We start from the raw sequence: 13,768 nt of genomic DNA on the forward strand, positions 1-13,768 counted from the left end.
ATCTCATTTGATGCAGAATAGTCATTTGACAATATCCAACATACTTTCATGATTAAAAAATAGCTCTCAGAAAGCTAGGAATAGAAGGAATTTCCTCAACATGATAAAGGGCATTTATGAAAAACCTACAGCTAATATCATAAAAGAAAGACTTAAAACCACCCGCTAAGATCAGAAATGAAGCAAGGGTGCCCACTTTCACCACTGTTACTCAGCATTGTCCTATCCAGAGCCATTAAATAAAACAAAGAAAGAAAACGCGTCCAAATTGGAAAAGAGGAGGTGAAATACCTCTGTTTGCAGATATTATTCTACATAGAGAAAACTCCAGAGAATCCACCAAAAAAAAAAAGGCTACTGGAAGTAATAAACGAATTCAACAAAGCCCCGGGGAGCAAGATCAACATACAAAAATCAGTTGTATTTTTACACACCCACAATAAATAATCAGAAAAGGACATTGAAAAGCAATTAAGGAACAATAGCATCTCCAAAAATAAATACCTGAAAATAAATATAACCTACGATGTGAAACATTTGAACACTGAAAATTACAAAACACTGCTGAAAGAAATTAAGACATATGTAAATGGAAAGGCATCTCATGCTCATGGATACAAACACTTAATGGTATAAAGATACTAACCAAACAGATCTACAGATTCAATGCTTGTTATCAAAATTCCAATGGCTCTTTTTTTCACAGAACTAAAAAATCCAATCTTCAAATTTATATGCAATTACAAGGGAGCTCAAATAGCCAAAGCAGTCTTGAAAACAGAAGACCGAAGTTAGAGAATTCACATTGCCTGGTTTTAAAATTTAATACAAAAGCTATAGTAATCAAAACAATGTGATACTCATGAGAATAGACATAAGATAAGGAGGACAGAATTGACAGTTCAGAAATGAGCTCATACATCGCTGGCCAATTGGGTTTTGCAAAGGAGCCAAGTGCATTTAATGGGGAAAGAATAGTTTTTCAACAGATGGTACAAAAGAATGAAGTTAGACCGTCTACTTCACACCATATACAAAATTAAACAAAACTTAACTAAAAATGGATCAGTGTTCTAAACGTAAGAGCTAAGATCATAAAACTCTCAGAAAAAGCAGAGGGGTAAATCTTTAAGATCTTAGATTTGGCAATGAATTCCTAGATATAACACCAAAAGCAACAGTAACAACCGTGAAAAAATAGACAACTTGCCCTTCATCACATTTTAAAATTTCTGTGCATCAAAGGACATTAAGATAATGAGAAAGCAACCCACATAATGGAGAAAATAATTTGAAAACCGTATATCTGACAATGGCCCAGTATCCACAAAATATAAAGAATTCTTACAACTCAACAACAAAAAGACAAACAACTCAATTTAAAACATGGCCGGAGGACTTGAATAAAATATTTCTTCAAAGAAGATATACACGCGGATACATATGTGAAGAGGCGCTCAATATCACTAACCATTAGGGAAATGCTAATCAAAACCACAATGAGGTATCTATCACTTCACGCCTAATAGGAAGACTATCACAAAAAAAAAATGGAAAATGACAAGGATGTCGGCAAGGATGTGGAGATATTGGAACCTTTGCACATTGCTGGTGGAAACGTAAAATGGTGCAGCCTTAATGGAAAACGATTTGCTGCGTTTCTCATATTTTAGCTATCTTTAATAGCTAAACGTTGAATTACCATATGAACGAGCATTTGCACTCTTAGGCGTATACCCCAAGGAACTGAGAGCTGGGACCCCAACAAATATGTGTACGCAGTGTTCACAATAACCAAAAGGCGGGGCAACTCAAGTGTCCATCCACAGATGAACGGATGAACAAAATGGGATCTCTCCACGCAGTGGAATATTATTCAGGCATAAATGAATGAAGTTCTGAGGCACACTCTACCATGGATGGCCTACACTGAATGAGACACAAAAACCAGCCAGACACAAAAAGACAGATATTGTATGATTCTCCTTATAGGAAATCTCTGGGATAGGGAAATTCATAGACACAGAAAGTAGAGGAGAGGTGATCAGGAGCTAAGGGAAGGGGAAAAAGAGCGTTATCACTTATGATGACAGAGATTCTGTTCGGAAATGGGGGTGATGGTTGGATGGCATTATGAATGTAATTGGTGCTACTGAATGGTATACTTAACACGGTTAAAATGGCAAGTCTTATTATGTTATGTGTTTTACCCCAATTTACAAACATTCATCATGTAATATGCCAAAAAACACTGAAGTGTACAATGTATTTATTTATTTATTTATTTATTTATTTATTTATTTATTTTTGAGAGAGACAGAGACAGCACGAGCTGGGGCGGGGCAGAGAGAGAAGGAGAGAAAACCCCAAGTAGGCTCTGCACTGTCAGCGCAGAGCCCCACGCGAGGCTTGAACTCACAAACCGGGAGATCACGACCTGAGCTGAAACCGAGAGCTGGTTGCTTAGCCGCCTAAGCCACCCGGGAGCCCTGAATCGTGCACTTTAAATGGGTAGATTTTTTTTTTTTAATTTTTTTTTCAACGTTTATTTATTTTTGGGACAGAGAGAGACAGAGCATGAACAGGGGAGGGGCAGAGAGAGAGGGAGACACAGAATCGGAAACAGGCTCCAGGCTCCGAGCCATCAGCCTAGAGCCTGACGCGGGGCTCGAACTCACGGACCACGAGATCGTGACCTGGCTGAAGTCGGACGCTTAACCGACTGCGCCACCCAGGCGCCCCTAAATGGGTAGATTTTATGGCAGGTGAATTGTATGTCAGAAACGCTGTTAAGAAGAGAGAGGTTTAGGAGGTAGAATTAAGTAGGAAATTGATTCTGGACCTTCTATAGGTAGAATTAGTAACTGAGTACATATGGGGGACAGGGTGAGTATTTGTCATTCTTCATGGTCACACGGCAACGAAACCTCTTCCTCTCTTGGACAACAGAGTCTGCCTCCTGTCACAGACGTAGAAAACTCATGTATTTATTTTCTAGCCTCCTGTAGCTGGGGCTCAGGCATGTGAACTAGACTCTGCCAGTCAAAACCACCTCTTTGTGGCTCCTCGTCCTCAACTTTTAATCAGAAGACGGTGCTAGGAAGCCGTGAAGGTTCGTCCCCTGGAGGACAGCGCCTGCGAAGGTGGCTGCGTCCAGTCTGCAGGGCGCGGAAAGAGCCAGCCGTGCCCAACAGTGTAGACAGCGGCGCCTTCAGGAGACCATTCTTGCAGTCTGATTCGGGCGACGGCCTCTGACTCTGTGGCCTCCGATCCGGTTTGCCAACCCTTCCGCGGATTCTGTGAATCGGCTGGTAATATTAAAATAAATAACCATGCTGTGTACATTACCCAGAATTGGTCTCTGTTGCGGGCAACCAAGTCCCCTGAATGATGTAAACACTGGTCCCAGATCTTCAGGAAGTTGAGAGGAATGTGGGATGGAATTCTCTGGACACCACGTCATTGAAGGAAGTAAGACCCTGGCTGGAATCAAGGAGAGGAGTCCTGATGGCCCCTGGCACCCGTGAGTGAAAGGTGGCCCAGACTGTCAGCTGTGGAATAAATACTCACTGAAAACTCGCAGAGGGGTCTGACCGACCACTGGCGCAGACTGGGATGACAGGCACGAAGACACAGCAAAGGCCTAGCCCTCCCCCCACCGGGGCAGACCTACCGACCGACACCGCCGAGGTTCCAGTCTGCCAGTGACTAAAACCACTCTGGTGCCAAGCAGGGTGGTCGTCCGCCCCCTTGAGCACAGAGAGATTGGGCCCCGTCTTGAAGGGGCGGAGGGGAACTGGCATTCAGGTGTCATTCCCACCCCCCTTGAGGGGCCCCGTGTGTAACGGCGGAGGCTGAACTCCATCCGCATCTACTAGTTTGTCACAACCGGGGTTTTAGATGCAAATCGAGAGAGAATTCGACGGCGGCGAGGCACATCTTCCTGCTGAGTGAGCAACTGCCGCAGGCAAGGAGGTCCCCGAGATGTCAGGGGTTCCTGCAGCGGCATTTTCAAGGGCCTGAGACTTGTATTAGCCTATCGGTCAGCTGTGTCGTCGTCTTTCATTCAATCCTCACAGCTCTGGGTTCTGATCCTTTAGAGGACTTAATCCCCACGAGGAAGGTGCTCCCACCAGTTGGCAGGGCAACTGTGTCTTTAAACTGGACGTCGAGAAGTCCATCTGGCCATCGGAAGCTTCTTGTGACCTTCAGGGAGCAGGGAATGCAGGAAGGGCTAGGCCATCAGAGGCAGGGGCCGAGCCGATTATCAAGGGGGAAGGAGGGACAGTGACACACTCGCACGGGGGTAAGGTGGAGAGTGTGCACGCACCCGGGGGATTCCCTGGGGATGCCCTGATGCTCCTGACTTCCCTTCTCCGATGACAAATTAGACTGCAAGTCTATAAAGGCAGGGCCGCCGAAGGCTCACGCACGTGAACTAGACTCTGCCAGTCAAAACCACCTCTTTGTGGCTCCTCATCCATACGCACCCCACAGCAGAAAGGGTTAACTGAGGGATGTTAGGAGACAGAGGGAACAAGAATTTAAGACGCTACTTGCTAGATTTGCTTAGTAGAGCTACAGGACGGTCACAAAACAACAGCCACAAAAGCTCCCTGTATTTCAGTCCTCACCGCTTCAAGCAGAAGGAAAATTATCTGAAATAATCTCTCCCTTGTTTCTTCTACATCATTAAGAAGAACTTTTGTCTTTCCATTCTATTGAGCTATGACTGCTATCGGGTCCGTAGATTACAAAATGTGCAGAGGTGATCGTTTTGGCAACAAGGGACAAATGGTCATGATACAGAGATCCTGGTTCTCAGAAAAGAGAAGACTCTGGACAGCTCCCGAACGGGCTTTGTTTTATGAGGGAGATTTGCACTATGTTAGACAGGGACATTTTTGAAGAAGCGTAAGCGTGTGTGGAGCAGACAGTGGGGTGGAGGGTGGACACTGTCGATTCGTTTTTGGCCACTTGGCGTCAGAACCTCATTCCTAGGCTTGAGGCATCCACCGTCTTGTGATGGAGAACGAGGACTCCCATTCCTGAAGCCAAAACCGTTGGATACTTGGGGCGCCCAGGTGGCTCAATCGGCTAAACATCTGACTTCGGCTCAGGCCATGATCTCGTGGTCCGTGACTTCGAGCCCTGTGTCAGGATAGGCACTGACAGCTCAGAGCCTGGAGCCTGCTCCAGATCCGGTGTCTCCCTTTCTCTCTAACCCTCCCCTACGCATGCTCTGTCTGTCTGTTTCAAAGATACACAATAAAGATTTTTTAAAAATTTAATGCAGTAGTTTCCCTACCCCCCTCCCCCAACCCCATCCTCTGTTCTGGGTTGTAAACCAGACATAAAAAGAAGCAGGTACTGGGGCGCCTGGGTGGCTCAGTCGGTTGGGCGACCGACTTCGGCTCAGGTCATGATCTCGCGGTCCATGAGTTCGAGCCCCGCGTCGGGCTCTGCGCTGACAGCTCAGAGCCTGGAGCCTGTTTCGGATTCTGTGTCTCCCTCTCTCTCTGACCCTCCCCTGTTCATGCTCTCTCTCTGTCTCAAAAATAAATAAACGTAAAAAAAATTAAAAAAAAAAACGCAGGTATTATAGCGACAGCATTCTGGTGGGCGTGGTAATGACACATCGTCTGTGATTTCAGCAGAAGTGTCCGAGATCCAGGACCGGAAGGGTTAGTGATGGAAACAGCAGTGTCTGTGCCCAGAGTCGGCGCCGGCTCTGTCCCTTGACCAGGCACTGGTTTTGGCTCCTCTAAGACGAACTGTTGCCCTGCAGTCTCGCTGTAGAACCCGTGAGCTACTCAACATCCTTTCAGTAAAATCCTGCCCACGTAGATTAAGCAGAGTTGGTGTTCCTGGCTTGCAGCAAGTGGCCGGAAATGGAGGGTGGTTATTGGTCTTTCCTCTGGAGACTGGAGCACGTGAGGTCACTTCCTGGGTCTGAGCAGGGAGGGGATGAGGGAGGAGGTCTGAGGACAGCGGGAAGAGGTTGTGGTCACCTCCCGAGAGGAGAAGACCGAGCGCTTCTGGGGGACCAACCTGTGGCTGGATGTGGTGATGGGCAGTCATTCTCCTGAAGTCGTCTCTTCTCCTCTCTCCACCTCCAGGGAAATGGCAAGAAGGACAAAGGGGGCGGGAGAGGAACCACCCACTGGAGGCTGAGGGCAAACTGAACGTTGAGAGGGGCTGGCCTTGCGGAGCGGAGGCGGCCGCCCCACAGGGGCCTGCAGGTGCCAAATCCGTCGAAAGGGGCTCAGTTTCCATGTGCAGGTGCCAGGAGGCTCGGGATCAGTTACAGGAAGGTGTGGGTGTGTGAGGAGCTACTGGAAGCCTGGGCACAAGGTCACATTTATTCCTCAGTGCTCCACCTGTGTGGCCACGATGCCACTATTCCCACCCCATTGCTAGGAGGCCTGAAGGGCTCTTCCCCAGGGAAAACTAAAGGAAAGACTTTCACAGCTTTCTATTTGTTGGACCTGGCGTGGCTGCCCCGTGTGAGCTCCGTGGAGTGTGGGAGGGATGCTTCCACAGAGGGAATTTGGGGTGCTACCGCCCCAAGAAGTACAAACGGGAAAGGATGTGGGCTGCACACCCCCGTCTCTTATTGGGGATGATACGGAAGCTGGATCTAATGAAGGAGAAAGAAGGCCGGACCAACCATTGGGTAGCGGAAACAGCACAGGCAAAGGCCCTGGGGTGGGAGACAGAGTAACATAGTAAAAAGCAAAACAGAACAAAACTGAAGGAAGATTAGCTGTTTGTGGCACCTTGGGAACAAGAAGAGAGGTGTGAGACGAAGAGACAGAAGTGGGTGGGCTTCGTAGACCCCCATGGACCACGGTTAGCATGTGGCTTCTCCCCGGAGTGTGCTGAGAAGCCGCCAAGGCAGAGAAGCTTCGTGAAGCAGCAGCGTCCTGTGTGCGGAACGGGCAGGTTGGGACAGGGTCACGCGGAGGGGAAGCTGGCTGGGGCCCAGTCAGTGAGGATGGAATGGGACGGGTTTCAGGGGCTGCCATTTTCTCCCTGGGCCCCTCTACCATCCACCCATCCCCCGACAGCTAGAAGGCTCTCCGTAACCTGTTAATCAGGTCAGGCTTGTCAAATGCTTTACTGATCGGATAATTGGGTAAAAATTACCACAATATCGTCTTATTCAAGGTAATGGGCGCTCACATCGAACTCACATATGGAGCAACTGAGGCCCAGAGACGTCAAGTGATTTGCCCAAGGTCACACAGCAGGCTGTGGATGCGCACTCTCAATCACAGACTCTTGCCTCTGTTCACACCCAGGATTCGGCCATTCTGACAAGTTTGAAAGAAATGATTTTTTTTTTTTTTTTAACTGAAGCATCTTGGGTACTGAATCATCTGTTACAAAGAACCAAAGGATAGATTTACAAAAGAGGCTGGGTTGAAAATGTAGGTTCAAGTACAAAATTTCGTAGGAAATTTTGAAGCATTGTAACATCTACGATTGTATTCAGGAAATTACCCAAATAGGCCAATTACCACAGCTCGCACAGGCAAGCAGCAAGCCAAGATAAGATAAGGTGACCAAGTTTAAGCAAAAAAAAAAAAAAAAATAATAATAATAATAATAATATGCAGATTGGGCAGGCAAGAAGCAGATAGTAAGAGCTGGAGGCAGTAACTGCAGGTGCTAATCCGAAGAGATATTCTGCACACAGCCCACCCCAAGGTTGCCTGGGAGATGCTGGTCCCACATACCCAGCCACCTTGGCAGGGAAGTTAATCCCCATAAGCCGGGAGTAGAAGGTGCCATGTAACCTTAAAATGCCAGGGCAGTCTTTGCTTCTGGCTTTAGAATTTGGAAATCGTGGCCTCAGGAATAATGCAATTCCTTCCAAGTGGCCTTGGGAGCAACAGAAGTGCGAGTCCTAATTTCCACATCTGTCAAGTGAGCTCCAAGCACCTTTTGACTTTAACGGGGGTGTCAGTCACCTAGACGCCACGCTTCTAGGTTCCCTGGCTGAATTGGGGGTTTCGTTCTTTATGGACCTTCAAGTCTTTTCGTGATGTTAAACCTCGAAGACTTACAGGTGGTAAAATAGGAAAGTTCTGCCCACAGGAAGTTCTACTCCTGTAGCCCCGAGGTGACCGCCCCCCCCACCCAAGCAACTGGGGCTGCACGTCTCCAGACCTGCTGCACATACAGTCCACATTTTTGTCTTTAGAAACAAGGCGATCGTGTTCCCTACTTAGATCTATTTCCGACTTGCTATATTGTTGCCATCTTTCAATGTCCATAGAAATAGAGCTGCTTCTTTTTATTATTATTATTGTTAAGTCTATTTATTTATTTTGAGAGAGACAGAGACAGCGTGAGGGGGGGAGGGGCGGAGGGGGAGGGAGACAAGAGAATCCCAAGCAGCCTCTGCACCGTCAGCACGGAGGAGCCCGACGTGGGGCTCGAACCCATGACACCGTGAGATCACGACCTGAGCCGAAACTAAGAGCCAGCCGCTTAAGTGACTGAGTCCCCCAGAAGTCCCGAGACCTGCTTCTTTTTAACTGCTGCCTAGTAACCCATTGAGTGGATGCATCATCATTTATTTGAGTAATGGCCCCTGGATGGGCACTGAGAGCTGTGGCCAGGCTTCCCCCGTCCAGGTAACACTCTGTCAACGAGCCTGCCAAATGTGTCTTCGCTCACTTGCGTGAGTATTTCTGTGGGGCAGATTCTGAGAAGGGTAGCGTTGTTCCGCGAGACAAATTCTAGGAAGCGTGTTGCAGGTTAAAAGGCGGGGACTGTCAACATCTGACACATACAGCCAGACTCACTTTTAGAGTTTGCAGCCATTTGCACCCCATTTCCATACCACTCCTGCCAACTGGAGATGTTATCACTCTCCGGCGTGTTGCCAGTTGGCGAAGTAAAAAATTCTCATTGTAATTTCATGCATTTATTATTAACGAAGCTACTCATGTTTCCATATGCTTCAAAGGGATCTGCACTTGAGGTTTTAAAAAAACTAGTCATTCCTGTCCTTTGCCTATTTCACTATTGGCTGTTGATCTTTTTCTGTGGATTTGTAAGAACTCTGACAGATTAAAAATATTAACCCTTTGTCCAGAATAAAAATGATAGCTATTTCCCCCTTTTTGTCTTTAACTTGGTGTAGGGTATCTGTTAGCAAACCAGAGCAGCGTGATTTGTACTCAGTTAAATATATTTATCTTCTCTTCCATAGCCTCCGGATTTCATGTTACACCTGGCCCCAAGGTGATAGATCTGTTCGCCCATAGGTCTTTTAGTCATTTGATGTGTAATTTCAACACTTAAGTCTTTTTAAAAATTCATTTATTTATTTTGAGAGAGAGAGAAAGAGAGAGCATATGAGCACAGGCAGGGGAGGGGCAGAGAGAGAGGGAGAGAGAGAGAATCCCAAGCAGGCTCCAGGCTGTCAGCACAGAGCCCAACTAGGGGCTCGATCCCATGAACCGAGAGATCATGACCTGAGCCTAAATCCAGAGTCAGACAGACGCTTAACCAACTGAGCCACCCAGGCATCCATCAACACCTCAATCTTCAATCGCAAGGAAATATTTTTATGTTTGGAACGCGGTGATCACTTGGGAATGTTTTTATGTTTGGGGCGCAGTGGGGACCTGACCAATGACCCCGATGTGATGCTCTTTTCCCTTATGAGCAGACGCTTTGGATCAATTCTCTCAACCCTCATGTTATCTGGCTTCTACTTGGGGACACTGAAAGCTAGAGGAAACACTTCCAGACTCCCCTGAAACTGAGGTTCTGGAAGCAAATGTTCTAGCATCATTTACATGTACTCACGAGAGATTCTGGAAGGAAGGAGTGAACTGTCTTCCCAAGTCTCTTGAACCTTGCCACTGGCAAATGGACTCCAAAACCATGAAGCTTCCTGGCATGGTGCTCCAGTGTCCACCCGCCAGCTTCCTGGAGGTCAAGAAGCAATGGCGGTAGGGACAGCTTCTTCATGGGACTTCTATGCCCAGACCACAGCCTTGGACCCCATGGTCCAATTCCCTGAATGTGAGAGGCTGTTGTTTCTTATATCTGGCTTGGTTTCTTGTTTCTGGCATAGCTTCAGCAACAATGTCTAGGTTAGAGCCAGAGGCCCCTCATGGAATCTGTTCTATGAAGGCTGAGTCATTTCAGGAGATCCAGCCTAGGATGTGCTCCGTACTCCCAATGGCGGTGAAAATAAATATCTGATTCCCTTGGAGCCCCTGAGTGGCTCAATCGGTTAAGTGTCCGATTTCGGCTCAGGTCATGATCTCGGGGTCAGGTCATGATTTCACCGTTTGTGGGTTCGAGCCCCGCGTCAGGCTCTGTGCTGACAGCTCGGAGCCTGGAGCCTGCTTCAGATTCTGTGTCTCCCTCTCTCTCTGCCCCTCCCCTCCTCGTGCTCTGTCTCTCTCTCTCTCTCTGTCTCAAAAATAAACATTTAAAAAATTAAAAAAAAAAAAGAAAATATCTAATTCCCTATTTTAAATCACCTTCTGTCCAAAATACCTAAAGCAACCTATTTCCTGGGCTCAACCCTGACTGATATGCTCTTTGCTGTAAATGATCACACTTATCATTTATCATATATGGTTTTATATTTATATGCGAATCTATTTCTAGAATTTCAACGCCATTTCATTGATCGATTTTTCTTTCAGTGATGCCACATTGTTTTAATTAGTGTAGCTCTAACATCTGGTTGGATGAATTGAATAAATTCACCAGATTTATTATTTTTTTTCAAGGCCAATTCAGTTACTTTGGGATATTTATCCTTCCAACGGAAAAGGAGAATCAACTTTTCAACTCCCTCAAAATACCCACTGGAATTTTGACTAAGTGGGATAATCTTTATTGGTTAATTTGGGGATAACTGTCATCTCTATAATATTGGCTCTTTTAGTCCAGAAATGTGCTCAATCTCTTTACTTATGTGTCTCCTTTTATGTCATTATTCAGCGTTTAATAGTTTTCTTTTTTTTTTTTTTTTTTTTTAAATTTTTTTTTCAACGTTTTTTATTTTTTTATTTTTGGGACAGAGAGAGACAGAGCATGAATGGGGAAGGGGCAGAGAGAGAGGGAGACACAGAATCGGAAGCAGGCTCCAGGCTCTGAGCCATCAGCCCAGAGCCCGACGCGGGGCTCGAACTCACGGACCGCGAGATCGTGACCTGGCTGAAGTCGGACGCTCAACCGACTGCGCCACCCAGGCGCCCCAATAGTTTTCTTTACGTAGGTCAGCTTGTACTTGTTTTTGTTAGATATAGCATGAATTATTTAATAGTTTTTTTATTAGGAATCAGACACTTTTCTGAATCGTATTTCAAATATATTTAAATATAATATTTTAAAATGTAAAAACAAGCGCTTATTTATTAAGCCTCCTTTAGGCACCAGACACGTTATGTTATGCTTTCCATGTTATTCAGACACAAATGAAAATCTGTAGGTCACAAAATACTCACCCAGCTGTAGCTTCAGCGAACCCGGATCTGTCTTCTGCACACTCAAGAAGCTCAGAGACGCGGTAAGCCGTTGCTGACATTGACCTCTTCTCTCCTTGCCAGACGGGTGCCACAGTTCCAGGATTACACCCATTTTTAAGGCAGGAAGAAAGGAACCCAGGAGACATCTATGAGTTTGTCCATCTCTCTGGCCAGACTCATGTCAAATAGCCACCCTACCTCCAAGGAAGTCTGTGAAAGTTTGGACACTCGCAAATCCAAAAAAAACAGGGAGGCTGGAGGGATGAGCCTGGGATTGGGTACTGAGGGAGTCAAACTATAGTGACTCCCTGGAAACTCTGAGGGCAGCGGGATCAGCACCCAGTTCACACGTGGGGAAGCAGAGGAACACGGAGTTTGGGTCATGTGGCATCACTCGGTTCCACCTGTCTCCCGGATGCAGGAAAGCCACTGTTTATAAATAAATTATAAATTCTAAATCCTGTCCAGCCACGCTGCTGAATTCTCATGTTGTCCTGCCTCCTTCAAGCAAACGAACATATTGGATCACATCTTCCCTGTCATCATGATAATCTGGATTTTTCCTGCCTCGTCGCTCAGTTTTGATGTCAAAAATAATGGGTGTCCTTGGTGACTTTCCTATTTAAATACAAAGGCTTTCTTGTTCCCCTGCTAAGTAAATGATTACATTTGCCCCGGAAAAGAATGCTCTTCAAATAGTCAGTGGTCGAAGCAGATACTTTTCAGCAACAAGAAAGTCCTCCTTTCTAATCTACTCTTCAAAATGTTCCCCTTTATCACCAACAGATATCCATGTATCTGACTCCTCTCCAGTAAAGTTAACAAATGCATCTCACCACCACCACCCCCAAAAAGTGGCTTCCCACATGCTTTCCCAAGAAACTTTTAGTCTCATTTAGAAACTAAACGATGTTGCTGGAATGTCTAGAAGGCGCTCTCCAGGTCGGAGGTGGTCTGCCAGAGACAAGAACCGTGGGCACCAGTTTCTGGGCGGGGCTCAAACACTCACCTCTTGTCCCTTTGCTCATTTCCGTGAGGCACATCCCATCAGGAACCTATTTGGGGGAATACCTTCTACGGTTTCTAGAAGAAAGAAGAAACACCGGCTATGTGGGATTCCTAGTTCAAAGTGCATGTGCTGAGAGGCTTTCTCGGCAGGTACAATCCCAAGAGCCGGCCAAAGGAGAGGCAGGCAGAGAGGTCGGGAAAGTCAAGCAGGGGTTGTGTGAGCGAGCTGACCCCAGCTTCCCAAGCCCACAGGCCCTCCCTGCTCAGTGACAGGGAGCAGCTCACCCAGGTCCAGCCTCTTCCTGCTCCCAGCGACCTGGCGGTGGACCGCCCCCCTGCACTTGGGGGTCCTGCTACCCGCCGACGCACCCCCACCCGCGGCCTCGGGGAAGGGCGGGCCCCTCCGCGTCTGCGCCCTGCCGCGTTTCTGGGTGATGGAGGCATCGGGGTGTCTGCGGGGCCTGCTGGGTCCCATCTGGCGCAGCCAGGAAGCGGGATGAAGCCAGCCACGCGGGGCTGCCCGGGGCGGGGAGGTGCCCTGCGCGGGGCCTGGCCGCGCTCTCCACGTGGCAAGCAGCCGTGGCCTGGGGCGGCTGAGGCCCAGGCAGCTGGGGAGGAGCGCACGCGGGACTCGGGCAGGGGCGGGTTCCACGCGGGAAGAGGTTACCTTCTTGCGCCTTAGGAGAAGGGTCCTGTGTGGCACGGGCAGCGGGCAGCGCCAGTCCTGCGTTGGGCACCAACCGCACAGATGGCCGCAAGCAAAAGGGCCGAGGTGCGGCACAGCCCGAGGAAGGACGTCGCCTGGGGGCCGAGGCCACGAGGGCCTCGGCTTCGGTTCCACCCGGTTTCACCCGGCCAGCCCGGCTCTGCGCCCTTGGTGCCCAGCCGAGCTGTCCTCCGCCCCCGGCTTCCAACGTGGGCAGCTCGGGCCTGACTCCAGGTCCCAACACCCCCACCCTTCACTGCAGGAGGGCGCAAGGCCTTGGAGCCGCGTGGGCACGGTGGGGAGCGGAGGGGGGTCGTTCTGGAAGTACCTGCTACAGGAGCCCCGAGGAGAACCGAAGCGTGCGAACGGCACACGCAGAGCCTGGCGCCAAATCCTTGCACGTCCGCTCCTCTCTCAAGGAATCTTCAGCCCTGGGAAAGTAAACCAACTTTTACACCAAGAGTTCACCCTCACATCTCCCGGTGAGTCCAGCAAGCTCCGGGCAGGCATCTGTCCCCGGGGCCGGGGTGGGGTGGGGGGGGGG

This window comes from Prionailurus viverrinus, chromosome D4 (genome assembly GCF_022837055.1).
Source record: "Prionailurus viverrinus isolate Anna chromosome D4, UM_Priviv_1.0, whole genome shotgun sequence".
NCBI classification, from domain to species: Eukaryota; Metazoa; Chordata; class Mammalia; order Carnivora; family Felidae; genus Prionailurus; species Prionailurus viverrinus.